The following is a 14,461-nucleotide window of genomic DNA, read 5'->3' as shown; positions in this document are numbered from 1 at the left end:
TACAGAAGCCGCCCCTGTAACCCCGCCCGCTACCAAAACCTTGCCACACAAAGCCAATACACACTTCAAGACACAAAGAGTGAAATTCAGATTTCCAGAGTGGAAACTGGGCTCATTAGAAACACTGATTACCCTCCCCTTTCCACCAGACAAAACACTTTCTAGCATGAATGCTAATTTGTGGGTCTGTCTTGCATTTCTGAAGTGCCCATTACTATTATTACTATCACTACTCTGGCACTGACACAAAGTGACTACATAGCCTGAAAAGAGGCTGAAGTTACAGGAGTACCTTAGGATAAGTCTCAGGAGTTAAAGTCTTTCTGCATTAACTTCGTACTAACACAGGCCAATGCCAGCAGGGAAGACAGTGACGCCTTCAAAAACCTCAGAGCTTCACTGCAGGATGTACATGCCTGGTTTGGTTCATATCCCTAGGAGAATCTAGAGACTGAAAGAAGCTAACAAGCACATGGATTATTCCCAGTGTTGTAGGTAGGATTCCAAATATTGGTTATTTCTGTGACAAGAAAATAAGGTTTGGAAAGTTGCCAATCAATCTGTTTTGAAGACCCTCTTGAGTCTCTCTTGTTAGATGTACCATAAAGAGACCAAGGCTCAAATATCTAGACCATCTTCCCAGGCTCACACAATTAGATTTGCAGTCCATGCTAATACATGGGTATATGGATAATGGAACTTAACAGCCACATTCCCATACGATGATGTGGTGGATTGACCCTGGCTGGACACCAGGTGCCCACCAAGCCGCTCTATCACTCCCCCTTCCTCACCTGGACAGGGGAGAGAAAATATAACAAAAGGCTCGTGGGTCAAGATAAGGACAGGGAGATCGCTCAGCAATTACCATCACAGGCAAACCAGAATCAACTTGGGGCAATTAGTTTAATTTATTACCAGTCAAATCAGAGTAGGGTAATGAGAAATAAAACCAAATCTTAAAACACCTTCAGCCCACCCCTCCCTTCTTCTCAAGCTTAACTCCACTCTCGATTTTCTCCACCTTTTCCCCGCAGCCATGTAAGGGGATAGGGAATGGGGGTTGTGGTCAGTTCATCACATGTTGTCCCTGCTACTCCTTCCTCCTCAGGGGCAGGACTCCTTACTCTCTTCCCCTGCTCCAGCGTGGGGTCCCTCCCATGGGAGACAGCCCTCCACAAAGTTCTCCAACATGAGTCCTTCCCACAAGCTGCAGTTCTTCACGAACTGCTCCAGCGTGGGTCCTTTCCACAGGGTGCAGTCCTTCAGGCACAGACTGCTCCACTGTGGGTCCCTTCCATGGGCTGCAGTCCTTCAGGCACAGACTGCTCCAGCATGGGTCCCCCGTGGGGTCACAAGTCCTGCCGGCAAACCTGCTCCAGCCTGTGCTCCTCTCTCCATGGGGCCACAGGTCCTGCCAGGAGCCTGTGCCAGCGCAGGCTTCCCACAGGGTCACAGCCTCCTTGGGGCGCATCCACCTGTTCCAGTGTAGGGTCCTCCCTGGGCTGCAGGTGGATATCTGCTCCACCATGGACTGCAGGGGGACAGCCTGCCTCACCATGGTCTTCCCCACGGGCTGCACAGGAATGTCTGCTCCAGCACCTGGAGCACCTCCTCCCCCTCCTTCTTCACTGACTTGGGGGTCTGCACGGTTCTTTCTCTCACATATTCTCACTCCTCTCTCAAGCTGAAGTTGCTGTTTTGCAGCAACTTTTCCCCCTTCTTAAATCTGTTATCCCAGAGGCACTACCACCATCGCTGATGGGCTCGCCCTTGGCCAGCGGCAGGTCCATCTTGGAGCCAACTGGCATTGGCTCTGTCACACATGGGGGAAGCTTCTAGCAGCTTCTCACAGAAGCCAACCCTGTAGCCCCACCCCCGCTACCAAAACCTTGCCACGCCAACCCAATACAGAAGACAAGGCTTAAATGAGCAAGTATTTTTACTAAAATGAGACTGGCATGCAGGTCAGCTTGCCGTAACTTTTCACCAAGAAACTCAAGATAAGCCTGCTGAACCTTGACTAAGGTCAGGGTTTCGTTCTGGCTTTTTTTTTTTTCCCCCCTTCCCAAAAAGGCTAAATAAACTTAACACGAGACCTGGTGATTAGTATCAATTTCAGATAATCTACTTGGTTGCAAAGTAGTCATTAAAACATTTTTATTGTTCTCTGATATAAGCCTATACAATATATGTTATTGGCTAATCTCGCAAGTTAAATCCACATAAGCATCTCTAGGCCTGATTTAATGAAAACATAAGTTTCACACACAGTATATAAATTATCTTTTGCCCAGTAGCTGACAGCATCGTTATTTTACTTCCCACAAATGAAATATGGGTATCTGGAAGGTTTCTTTTTTTAATCTGTAAGAAAACCAATGTAATGTTTGTAGCTGGAATTTGCATCAAGCATAACAATAGCTATCATTGTGCTGCTCTGCCACACTGAGAGGTATATCTGAAGGAGGCTTAGAGTTCTGCTTTCATCTTCTGCTTGCGTCCTCTCCAACTCTAAGTCTTAGGTCCCAATCCTGAGGAAAGATTTGTGCTGACTGATCTCTTCACCCTCATATAAAGTCCCACAGAGGTCCGTAGAGCTTTATGTGTACATATGCCCCAATGTGAGTTTATTACTGAAGAAGGCCATAGTGAGGGGTTTTCTCCTCTACCAGAGTTGGTCCATGTTTTCCAGTAAGTTTAGCAGTCAAACCTGCAGGTTTTCACTTACTACAACTTCAGGCCTGACAGAAATTAATTTATTCTTAAATGTCAGGTATAAAATGATCAGCACTGCAAGAAATACCCTCTATGTCTGGTGTTACAGAGTTGGCAGGATGCATTATGGAATTGTTGCTGCTGTAGCAATAGTCTACACAAGTTTAACCAGCAACATTACATATTGGGCACAGCTGGAAGCCCCATCTGATGATCCGATCTACTGTGGTTAGATGTGTATTTCTCTAAATATGGACATGTGGACATTAAGACTCAAAGGCTTGAAGGCTTTTTGGTTTGCTTCTTTTTAATACCTAGTATAGGTGATCCTTTGGCAAGAGTTTGTGCAGCCAAAACTGGTGATGCAGAAAGGCATATGATCAGAAAGCAAATAGGAAGGTCAGCTCATGAGCTGATTTCCAAGAGCAGGTAAGGTGTGTGAAAATGTGTTCACTTCAAAACTAGTAGGCTTTACCTAAACTGCCTGAACTGCTTAGGTTGTACTAAAATCCACTGCAACTTCTGATTATTAAAAGACAGAATGTTTATTTAACTTCATATTATTTCAACACTTATTGCTAAACAGCATGGACAAAGCATAATTTCCAGCTCTAAATGGAAATTAACATCTCCATTATTTAGTTCGATCCAAAGGCTACTGAATTCAGTAGGTGATTTTTCACAAACCTGAGTTTTGGATCAGGCACAATAAGATGAAATTTTCTTCTTTTTCTCCTTTATTATGTCATAGTTTTTGAATGATCTTTTGGTGGTTCATTCAGGAAGAAGCCCTTTTTCAGCAGAGGAAAGGACAAGGGAAACAGTTTCATTAACTGCAAAATCAACCTAAGTCTTTGATGCAGGCTTCGCTTTTGTCATGAATTTGCATTTATAGACTACAGTCCCCAGAGAACAAAAATAAAAGGTGTCTAACTTGCTGCTGAGTTAGGGCCTTCGTCATAAGAATAATACAGTGAAAAAATTAGTCTGTAAGTAACAATGAAAAGTTAATACAAATGGTCATTGACTTCATTATAAAACTCTTTGGCAACAACTTTTCCAGACTCATGTCTCATGCCTTGAGAGAGAAATGTTTCAGCACAGAACCACTTAATCATTTATATGAATGAAAATGAGTGCAAACAGAATGCTGAGATGGCTTTAAGATCACCTCTTTTTTCTTGTACAGAATACCCACTATAATTACATTTTGCTTGTCAGTTCATAAATTTTTCTTATTACAAAACGGGCATTATTGATTGCTTTTTAAAAGTACTAAAACTAAGCTAAGAGCAGTAGATCTCTCAGCAAATTCAAAACATACTATCTTCCAAACTAATCACTGGCAAAGGGATTGTGGAAAAACTATCCAAGTTTATTGTAAGCCTAATGAAAAAAATTGAAGTTACCATGAGTTTTAGGTTAGTAACTTGGCTTTGAGTTTAGCATGTTTGAAGCCACAATGAAAAAAAAGATAAACTTATTTGGCAAAGCCAGACACTTTTAAAGCCAACATCCTGTAATTGTTTCCTCATTTGGCCTGGCAGATTAAACAAGAAAAAGAAAAAAGTAAAAAGAAAAGAGAAAAAGGACAAAAGGAAAAGGAAAAAAAAAAAAAGAAAAAAGAAAAGAAAAAAGAAGATGGGGGAAAGGAGAGGGGAAAGAAAATAGGAGAATGGCAAAACATTTTGAGAAAGAAAGAAATGGAGGCAAACAAAGAAATCAAGGTATTTGTCTCATTTGTAGTAAATTAATACATAAATGACCTATTTGCTCCTTTTGTTCCCCTCTTAGGTATCATTCAACAAAATTAAATGAAGGAAACTCACTAGTCTTGTGGGAAAAAGCCTGAATTTAAACTTATCTTGCTTTGAATTAGTGCAAACAGTGGATATTCTAACACAGTTGACCCTAGCAATGCAGAAGAGCCAAAGTGATAGCAGGCAGCATAAGAGGACTTGGCCTCTTTGAGATCAGTTGATTAAACATCTCCAAGTGAGATTAATACACACTGGAAATATCCTTATTTAGAACCAGTAAGAAATAAAAGCAATCAGAAGGGATTTAGAGCTGCCATTCTCATTAAAATAAGGTTACAGGCTGACAGCTACAAATAGTTATAACAGAGGGAGGGGAAATCTTACAAAGAAGAAATTAACAGTGTTCGCTATTGCATTAAATCTAAACAATCTCTGAGCATACTCAAAATTTTACTTCTTTTACTGCTATATTGTTGCCAGTCCTGAAATAATACTGAAAAAAACCCCATGAGGCAGCTACTGATCTGGCTGGGAAACAATGTCCTATTCAAAGTTAGTATCTGTTCTAAGTATCAAGCAACAAAATTAACTGTCCTCTGTAAAGAGGGGGAAAAAAAGAGAACTTTATGTTAATGTCAAGCCAGGAAAGCAATTTTGTATTAACCTAAGAAGTTAACAAAATAGAATACATAAAAGTATTTTTAAAGTGGAAATAATTTAAGAACCTTCTAAATATCTTAACAGTGCATTTGGCTACACTTGGATTTAGGAAGCAGTATTTTACATGCAGCAGTAGATTTTTTTTACAGCTTTAAATCCAAAGACAGGATTGTACTCCATCAAGAAATGACAACAGCAAACTTAATGCCACTGTGAAAGTACCAAATGAAATTTGGCAGTATTCAGAAAATGGCCAGATAATAAGGCTGTGACTCAACAGGTACAACGAGGGCAGCTGTGTTCAGAACAGTTGCATTTATGAAGCCATTGACGCATGGTCCCAGTGTCAGTTGAGTGACAGCTGGAAAAGCCTTTGGTCACCAAGCTTTTAGAGACACCAGAGCAAATTCTATGCAATTTTCTGTGAAACCTACTACAAGAGCAAAATATATGCAAAATGCCTTTGCAGCACCAGTCAGGGGAAGAAAAGAAAAAGAATTAAAAAAGGAAGACTTGGGCTCACACTACTGTCCTTTGCACTGTTCTGGTGATCTTAAGAGACTACCAAGGTACCCTTACGAGGCAAGAGATAACTGTGCAATAAAGGTAAATGATCTGCTGATACAGCAGAATCAGAAATAAATTCTCCATATTTTCCATGTTAGCAATTCAAGAACAGAAAATTACTAATATGTAGTTCTGTAAGAAGCTTAATTTTCTCAGGATACATGAGGAACTATGTATCTGGACTGAGAATAAAGACTGCCCTAGAAATAAACAGTAGGAATATGTTGGGAGGCAGGTCCAGGTCTGCTTCTTTGCGGATTGTGCACCTGAATTTCCTTTCCCTGGCAACTAAGGCACAGGGGACAGGAGCCCACATGTGCCCAGAAAGCTCAGGTGTCTGGAGATCTGTCCTTTCCATTGCCTCTGACTCAGCACCTGCCCTCAAGGGGACAGAGGTGGTAGAATGGGAGAAGAATCCGGTCTTCCCAGCTACTCAGTTTTGTCCCCTGTGAAGACCCTTCAACTACAGAGTGACAGCCAAAGCAAAATGGAAATTTAACTAGCTTTTTATGTACTTTAGGGCACCAAAATAGAGCAAAGAGTTGACAGACTGTTGGGATATCTGCTGAGTTGCCTCTTGACAAAGTATATAGGCCAGATTCATTGATAAGCTGTTGCTGCACGTAGCTGGAAAGTAGCCTGCTCTTGGGCCAATGTTCTGGCCAAAGGATACGTTAGGTAAGGTTGTTGCCCAAACTGGTAGTTCTAGCTTTCATACGAATTGGTATTTTCTATTATTTCACATGGTGTCTATTGGTCGCACAATTATGATACACAATCACATCCTCTATAATAGTTCTCCATCTTGCACCATATCAAATACTAATTCCAGTAAGATTAGATCTACCAGTGTTGGTTTTTTTAGTCCGGGAAATCAGTTAAATCACCAAAGAAAGATGCAAGTTTAGCCTGTTGCCGTCCCATTTTCTATTAATATTGTTAACTAACCTTTCCTTAAAACTTTGTGCATACCAGCATAGCGGACTTAAAGGTCTGTACATGCTCCAAAGGCTTTCACCACCATCTTAAATACCATGTTTGTTATTCTCCGGCCATCTGGTGCCATTCACAGGTGTATTAAAAGCCCTCGAAACAAGACCTGCAGCAGACCTTCAGTGTTTTACACTGAAGAATACCTTGTTCCCCCAGTCTGAGCATATTTAGCTCTTCCAATTTTAGTTCCACCTTGGTTAAGTTAATTTCCATTTCCATACTATTATGTCCTAGTCATTTTGCCTTTATCCCTGTATTAAACAGCTTCCTTCTAATTGTTATTACTCCCAACTTGATAAATCCTGTCCTAAATAGGATATTAGATTACATTATTGTAGGAAATTCTGATAATTATGCAGGCACTAATTACATTCTGCAAAATGTTATCTAAAATAATTTTGTAAGCTACCAGAAGAGACATGAAACAGCTTTGCTGCAAACAAGAAAAACACCACAAGACCATTTGTCTTCTTGAGCATCACCTGCCAACAGAACAAGTTCCTCTGTGATTCAGGTAAGCAACGCTTGGACTGCCAGTACCACAAGGAACTACAACGTCCAGCAAATGTGTCATAACTGCAGTAGTTCTCTGATTATGTTTTGCATAACTACATCTATGTACCAGACACCTTCATCTGCCTACAGCTATCACATCGCATAACTGTGCTCATAGTAGAATCAGCTATGTTATATTTAATTACAAAGCTGATAAACTCAGGGGACTCATCTGTGCAAAAGTTCATCTCATAGGTAAGTCCCACAAAGAGTATCAAGGAAAGAAATACCAGGTCACACTAATATGTTTAATAACTTCGACTAAAAAAAGTACAAATACTTGATGGTAAAAAAACCTGGAAGCTAGAAAATAACTCCTTTCACAAAAGGAAAGATCCACCTCCTCAATTTTGACGATCTTCTTGATTAAGAAGCCTGTTCTCAACAGAGAAGATAGCTGACTAAATGAAAATCTAGGCATTACCCTCTGGATAAGCAGAACAAAATGTAGGAATCTGTTTAGTCTGTGGATTTTTATCACTGAGCTTTGAAGTCAGAAGTCAAAGATAGAAATCCTGTTCTTCAAAAAGGTAGAGTATGGACAAGACACAAAACACCATGCCAGAAAAGACATTGTGACGTCATCAAGCCATCTAAGAAGGCTTGTAGGATTTCCCATGGAACAGGATTGAATGCCAAGACTTAACGCATTTTGTAAAAAAAATCTATGGTAACCACCAAGCAGAACTAAAAATCCAGTAAATAAACTGATGAGAAAGGGATTTGGTTTGGCAGTAATGGCCACTCTATTGCCCTGCTAGTAAAATAGAAATAAAAATATCTTACAGGGGGGGTTGGGGGGGTGGGTGTTAAAATCTTACCAGAGTGTATATTTTGACAGTTTGCTGCAACACTTTAAAGCAGTCAGGCTATACTGCTGGGAAGTGGTGTCCCGTTGAAAAGGAATCACAATGTTCCACCATGACAAAACCTCTAAATTTTCTGGGAAGATACTGGTTTTGCTATTTCAGGGGGTATTGAACTGAATTCCTATAAACCGAAGTGGAATAAGTAAAACCTAATTCATGATTCCAGAATAGGCTCTGCTTGGAACAGAACACAGGGATAACAGGGCTCAGTTCTCGGGCTGGTGAAAGGCTGTTCCGGTTGACAGATTATGTTAACAGCTTCTGTGCTGGGAGTCTGGCAAAAGGCTTCAGGGAAACTGTCTCTTTGCTTTCGTTCATATTTTATATATACTATATATACACACAGAGAACACTGCATGTATTAGCCTGTAATTTTCTGGAACAATCGTGGTCATCACACTATGTATGTCAGTAGTCGTGGCTAAGAAGGGATATTTCAGATCTTATTTAATAGTCTCCATTCTTATATTCTGGCAAGCAGATCTGAGGAACATTACCTTACAATGTTAAGCAGTGTTCCCCTCTCATACAGCAGATACCACTTCCAGTGCAAATACATATGCTTACAAGTTTAATGTTAGCTGTCAGTAGGTACTCAAGCATGAAAAGTTAACATTTGCTTTCTATCAGGATTCACGTGACCAGTGCTCAGTGGCTTGAGTGTTGGAAAAAAGCAAGCACAGAAGGTCCTTCACACCAGAGTAATAAAGCTTTTAAATTTAAAATAAAACTTTACAGATGTTTTGGCATCTCCCCAGTACAATTTAAAGAAAATAACAACAAAACCAAGCAAATAGGCAGGTAGTTAACTAATTGGGAATGTCTTTCAGTTGCACCTCAGTTCAAAGCTTCCTCATCTGGTAGTTGACTGAAAGCCAGAAATAGCTGATGTTGCATACTGTGATACTGAACATGTTGCCCAGCAGCAGTCCCCCTAGAAAACCTGGAAGGATCCAAGACTGGTTCTATACTTGTTTACAACAGCAGAATTTTAGGAGTATATAAAAACAACTGGGTGATCCAACAGATGGGCGATCCAACATGGATTCAAAAGCTTCCTTCCACCATTCACAAATATATCCAATGTCAGATCCAATCTAACATTTAAGCCACAGAAACCCAAACTAAATCCCCACATTGAACCAGCTTTCCTTTTCAACTGCTTAGATTTTTTTTATGCTACAAACTACTGAAAAAAGTTTTAACTTCTCAAACTGAGTGTAAGAAGTTTTCAAAGTTCTAAAATGCTAAATATTCAAAAAGGCATTCCAGGTTAGACTGGCAGCCAAAAGTAAAATGCAGGACTGTGAGCTGACTACAAGTACTCAACTGGAAGTCTGAGAAGTTATGGTAAATAGAGTTATATAAACATTAGCTCAGTAGCAGTCAAAAAGGGAAATGAAAGGTAAGGAATGTTGGAGCTGAAAGGCTAGTGGTCAATACTTCAAAGACTAATAGCAGCTGGTTATGAGGAACTTTCCTCAGCGGTTACTACTTGAGCAATACTGTTTAGCCTCTTCATCAGTGACTAACTCACAGAGCGTGCCCTCGCCAGCTTCACAGATGACACCACACTGTGGGGAGCAGTTGATATGCTGGAAGGCAGGGCTGCCATTCAGGGACACCTCAAAAAGCTCAAGGAATGGGCCAACATGAGCCTCATGAAATTGAAAGACAATGGAAATTCTGGAAGAAATACCCCATGCAAAAATACAGGCTGGGAACAATTTGACTAGAAATCAACTCTGCAGAAAGGGATTTGCGGGTCAAGTTTAAATGAGTTCCTGTGGCAAAGAAGGTCAACCACCTACTGGTCTGCATTAACAAGAACGTAGCCAGCAGGTCAAAGAAAGGTGCTCAGCACTTGAGAGGCTACACCTGGAGTACTGTGTCCAGTTTTTCGCACTCCAGTATTAGAGAGATTAACAAACTCCTGAGAGTCCAGAAGAAGGGCCCTAATACAGTTAGGAGCTGGAGCAAATGATATGGAAGAGGCTAAAGGAACAGTATTTAGCTGGATGAGAAGGCTAGGGTGGGATCTAATTACAGTCTTCCATTACCTAAAAACAGGTTATAAAGAAGATGGAATCAAACTCTTCCCAAAGCAAAAGGATGAGGTGCAATAGTAACAAGTTGCAATTATGGAAATTAATGTTAGATATGAAGAAAAAAAAAATTATGCAGTGGTTGCAGTTAAGCACTGCAACAGGCACCCAGAGTGCCTGTGGAATCTCTATCTCAGGAAATTTTCACAAGTCAGCTGGATAAGGCCCTGAATGACCTGATCTAACTTTGAAGTTACCCCAGCCTTGAGCAGGAGGTTGGATTGGATGACTCCAGATGTCCATTCCAACCAAAGTTTTTCTGCAATTATATGAACTAGCAGGAAAAGACAAGTGACCGCATTAAAAATGTCATTACTCCACCATATAAATTCATTATTTACTTATTCCTCAATTACGGTGTGCTGTTTGAATCCCAATCTCAAAAAGAATACTTTAGAACTAGAAAGTTTCTTCCACATAGAAAGTGACTGATTACGTTAGAACTCTTCAGCCTGAAAGACAGAGTGTTTAGAACGTAGTATAAGGTTACATCATGAGTGACACGAAAAAAAGTGGATAGGAATCATTTGTTCACTTTTTCCTAGTACAAGTATGAGGGACTACCAAACAAAGCTAGAAAAACAAAGTTTTAAAACAAAACAAAACAAAACACCACAAACCAAACCAAAAGTGGTTCTTCATACAATGGATGGTAGACCAGTTGAATGTTTTTCAAGCAAGGGCACACTGGCACCTTACATTTAAAAAAAAGTAATACACTGAGTTACTAAACAAACACACAACATGAGGCTCAGGAATTCTGACTGAAAAACAGAGGCTAGGAGAACGCTGGGTTAGAAATATCATATATGTTTTTCATGTTCTTATTCTATGCTGGGGCTTATTACCACTGTTGAATGAAGGATACTAGGCTAGATAGATCTTTGGCCTTAATCAGTGCTGTCATTCTTACAATAATGTCTTACAAGGTTCCTAACCCTGTGTTGGCAATCCAATCAGAGCTCTGCAACTTTTGAGTTTTAGTCATCACTAAAAAGAATTATCTTCATATGATGGTCAGAGTCCTTTGAGTTCTTTATGAGAGATTCCAGTAACACACACATATGCATGGCAGCTGGATAATCTTACAAAGAACCTAAAGACACAGGTAGTATTTTGGTATCATGTTCTGTGATATCAGACTGTATCATTTATTTAAATAAATATTTTTATATGACAAATACATACAGAAAAGAATGTGAAAGACCAGAAGATGCAGCCACATAAATGAGTTTGATAGAGATATGCTGATTTATATGAGACAGAGATCTATCTGAGCCATGGTTTAGATCAATAAACCCACCACTGATTTATAGTAGATGCTCTGCCACAGCAGTAAGAATTACAATAGAGTATGTACCCAACAAACCTTGTAGATAGATGAAGAAACATGATTAAACACATGAAGCAAGTCAAAAATATCACACCAAGTACTGAATATATGCAAAACCAGAGCTCATGTCAGTTGTGTTAATATACAACTGTTGCCACTTTTATTTTACATTATAGTGTGATCAGGCAAAGTTGTTTGTTACAGACGAATAAAGTTGATTATTGTTGATTACAGATGCACTAATTAACTCAGTTTTATTTGTTGCAAAACTGTACTAATAATCAATTCTGAAAGATTTGGGCAGCCATGTGCAATTTGACATAGTTTTAATCACCATCAGAGGAAAATGTAGCAGTCCCTTCAGAGAATAATGAAGGGGCAGGAGAGAAAAAAAAAAAAAAAGAAAAAGAAAAACAAACCTTTGGCAGAGAACAAGTGTACCTAAAATAGGCCACTTTTCAATCTAAGCAGCTTGCTAATCACCTTAGCCATCCTGAAAATTTAGACAATGAGGATTTAGAGTTCAGCCCATAAAACAATGTTTAAATGAGAGGTGCAAAATTGTGCTAGAGCTCTTTTATATATGAGCCAGGGAGGCCATGCTTGTGCTTAGTAGAAAAAAAATATTTAAAAGTTGCCCAGATGTATACTGTTCTGGTTTAAGTGAGCAAAAGTTGCCATTGAGAATCAATCATAAGTCTGGAAACACCCTTCCTTTACCTGTAAAAGGACCGACAACATAGGCACAGTTGGGAGTTAAACAGGGAATGGTTACTTTGTTGTTACATGGTGGTTAGGGTTATGCCAGCATTTACTTTTCAAACACTCATAAGCCAGAGACTTACAATAGAGCCATAAACATCCTCTCTAACCTAAGACTAAGCTCTATCTTGAGATCTTATCTCTTTCACCATTTCTGGACAAACAGGAACACAAACTGTTCAGTTATGCATGTCTGAAGAGAAAAAGAAGTTTGTTGCACTGAAAAGCTTTTAAAGATTTTTATCTTGGGGAAAAAAAATAGTTCTGGCATGAAAAAAGGCCCTTGGCAAGACATTAGTCCATAGTCTGCTCTACTATCTGTTAGCATTTCCAAAGAGAAGCAAACAGTCTAGTTAAGCTACTGAGATTTCTATAATCGCAGTAACATTTTCCTCTCAAATCTTCCAGGGGGATTTCACAACCCAGAGTAGACACAGTAATTTATTACTCTCAAAAATGACTAGGTTTTTTTTTTTTAAACTGCCTGTGCAGAGATGTGCATGAACACTCATTTCCAGTCTATCAAACCTAGGTATTCTGTCTCAGAATTTAGTAAACCAAATAAGGTTTGACCTAGTGTTCATGACAGTGTAAGTTCTGAGCCAGACATAAATTGAATAAGCTGATCCTGTAAAGATTCTTGAAGTAAGTAAATACAAGGAAGCAAATGGCAATGATTTAATTGTATATTTACTGCATGTTGTCTTGATTTGGTTTTCACGCTAGTTTGACCCAGATATAACTCTAGGTACTGCAACAGATCTGCACTAGGCCTTGTGAAGTCAACTCCACTTCTGAAGTACCCTTTTATTCTCCAGATTATCACATGGGAGAAACAAAACACAATGAAATAAAACACCATGTAAAATACTCTCCTCTCTCAATCACCTACAGGACCATGTCCTCAATCTGACAATCTCTATTTAAAGTATGTCTTCTTTAATAAAATCACATCAAAATAAAAGAAGGTACACAAGAGATGATAAGCTGTAAATGCAGCTGATGTCAAGCTATTAATGGGACACAAGGCTGAAGAGTCTCACTGAATAAACAGCAAGAGTGAGATCCAATGCCCAGTGAACTTAATGGGTAAAATCACATGGAAGATATGGAAAGTACAGAAACGTGTATCTACCGGACAACTTACTAAGTTGCCTGTGTTTAATAATGTAAGTAACTTTGGGTATGGAGCAGGCTGCTTGTGCAAGAGACCTCACTAAGTCTGTCTGTCCTTTCAAAGTCTAGCCTCTCCCTAAACTATGCCCCTTTACCCACTTCCTTCATCCACAGCTGAGAGGAAAATTAATTATTAGGCAAGGGAACATAAGACCCTGATACTCTGCTTGTCATGTCCTTGTCCTTAATGTATAGGATCTTGGGGTCTGGGGAAAGACCTTTGAAATCAGTGAAACCATTCACATTCTTAAGACCAACTATCTATGCACTTTATTGTATAGGGCCATATTATTTGGCACCTTGGAAGATTAAGCCTGTTTGTCAGAAGCTGGTTCTCCCCTTCAGCCACAGGAGAGGGAGGCAAAATAATACAGAGGATGCAAGAAGACAAAAGATGCTCTGGGCTGACTAGAAAAATGTACCTAAACCAATGTGTTACGCTTTCAGAAAACACAAACACAAGGTGAAAGCATATTTAGGAAAGAGGTGAGGAGCGGATGTTCTAAGACATTTCCCCTTCATCTCCAACTGCTATGCCTGTAAATCACTCAACTTCATTTATGTTCTTTAGAATAGCAACCAGAAGTCCTGCAGGTTCTGAAATTCCCACAGAGGGATACAGAGAACATTTCCAAGCATTTTCTTTGCAAATTGGATGCAGAGTAATTCCTCTTTTAGTAATGACTGATGTGAGCAGCCCTTGAACTTTCTAGGAGGTGCTAGAACAGACTCTGCTGCATGTTCATCAAAATTACAGCAAGAAGCATGGGTAAAGAAAACAGGAATCTTTGCTTTCATCATCATCATCATTATTCTGTGCTTTTTCACGTGAAAGAACGCACAGCACAGATGCCTGTGTGACTTCCACTGGTTCACAGACTTGCTGGCCTGAATCTTTTTTCCCAGCCCAGATGCTAGTCCTTTTTAGTTTCACCCAGTCTTACTGTAATTCTGAACAGTTGA

The sequence above is a fragment of the Harpia harpyja genome, chromosome 16 (assembly GCF_026419915.1).
Source record: "Harpia harpyja isolate bHarHar1 chromosome 16, bHarHar1 primary haplotype, whole genome shotgun sequence".
NCBI classification, from domain to species: domain Eukaryota; kingdom Metazoa; phylum Chordata; class Aves; order Accipitriformes; family Accipitridae; genus Harpia; species Harpia harpyja.
This window is presented reverse-complemented; position numbering follows the sequence as displayed.